This window comes from Chiloscyllium plagiosum, unplaced genomic scaffold, assembly GCF_004010195.1.
Source record: "Chiloscyllium plagiosum isolate BGI_BamShark_2017 unplaced genomic scaffold, ASM401019v2 scaf_87022, whole genome shotgun sequence".
In the NCBI taxonomy this organism is placed as follows: Eukaryota; Metazoa; Chordata; class Chondrichthyes; order Orectolobiformes; family Hemiscylliidae; genus Chiloscyllium; species Chiloscyllium plagiosum.
Window position 1 is genome coordinate 1 of NW_025168574.1, and position 1723 is coordinate 1723.

At 42.5% G+C, this 1723-nt stretch overlaps 1 pseudogene; it reads right to left on the reverse strand.

The window, feature by feature from the left end:
• Positions 1-235: 235 nt before the first annotated feature.
• Positions 236-1488, reverse strand: LOC122545245 (annotated as a pseudogene).
• Positions 1489-1723: the final 235 nt, after the last annotated feature.

The following is a 1723-nucleotide window of genomic DNA, read 5'->3' on the forward strand; positions in this document are numbered from 1 at the left end:
GGCCATGCTAAATTGCCGATAGTGTTACATGCATTAGTCAGGGGAAAATGTAGGGAATGGGTCTGGGTGGGTTGCTCTTCGGAGGCAGGTGTGGACTTGTTGGGCCGAAGGGCGTCTTTCCACACTGTAGGGAATCTAATCTAATCTCAACTGCACAGATGGAATAGAAGAGTAGGAAACAATTAATTCAGCGGTTGTGTATTTAACTCAAATGTGGAGGAAAACACTTTATTACTTTTGTTGAATTATTAAATACAACTTTGAGATTATAATTGACATGAATTAACAGTGCAAGCGAAATGTTTACAAAACTCGGTTTACCACTGGTTTTCTTGACTGTTCTGTTGATGATCTTCAACGGAACCACTTCTTGTCCCACCACACAGGAGTAAGAAGCAAGATTGGTCATCTTCTGAAATGGAAAACAGGCTGTGCATGAAGAAGGAAGTGATGTCGCTCTCCGCTATCACCTCGGTGTTCTTGTAGTTACTGGGATTTACAGGCTTGCCATTGTTTGTCCACTTGACGAAGACCTCTCGGGGGGAGAGACTGGTCACTAAACAGGTGAGGGAGAGAAACCATTCAGCAGAGATTTCTTCTGTTGGTGGCAGGAGCACAGACACTGATGGCTCCAGTGGATTACTCACTGCAGAATATTTAAGACAAATATAAATCAAGTATAAAAATCCAGAATCAATATCGCGATTTCACTAAATATTAAAATATGCCATTTGTAATTTGGGATTTATTCACTTTCATTTTCTAAAAGGAGCAGAATGGTATCCATAATGTTCAGTAAAAGATGTTTCCCACCTTCTCTGACTTAATCAGAATACAATATCCTTTGGTCTGTCTCTTTCTTAGGAGGAGAAAGTGAGGTCTACAGATGCTGGAGATGCTTTTATCGTTTCATGCTGGACACACTTTCCTCATTCCTGAAGAAGGGCTTATGCCCGAAACGTCGATTCTCCTGTTCCCTGGATGCTGTCTGACCTGCTGCGCTGTGCCAGCAACACATTTTCAGCTCCAACTCTTTCGAAATCAGCTACCTTGCAATCCTGCCATCAGACGCATCATTAATGCTCCCAACGGTGTTTGCTCATTACCAAGCAAAGCCTGCCATTGATGTAACTGGTTCTGGATCATACATGGGATGCTTTGTGTTTTAATCTCACCGCTCACCTTTCTCCTTGTGGATAGAGTGTCTCAGCAGAGTCGGTAGATTCTGATGGTACACCGCACATTCAAAAGTAACGCCACTCAGCCAGGCTTCAGTAGAAATGTCTAATTTGCTGAACACGCTGTCGGGATTCTATCCAGGCTGCTCAGCAATTTTTAATTTCAGAGGCTTATTTTCTTGTATATAGGTGACGCTGACTCCAGAAGGAAGATTGGACACAATGCAGGTTAACGTCACCATCGCCTCCACTAAGACCTGTTCTCCTGGCGGCTGGAGGATTTTAACCGTGTAATCATGGCACACAGTATCTGGCGGGAAACAGAAATCAAAATCAATGGAAAATGCCTCTCTAGGATGAAAACACCTACTCTTCAGGTTATTTCCTCACAAGGTGAAGTAACCACCTTCGAAATGGCAACTTCCAACTATTGCTGAAACCATGCTTACTATTGTTTATGTATTTTGATCTGTGAAAGCATTCGTGATTACCTATAACATGCCCTGTTTAGTTATTCCTAAAGAACACTGGCTTTGTAACAAGTG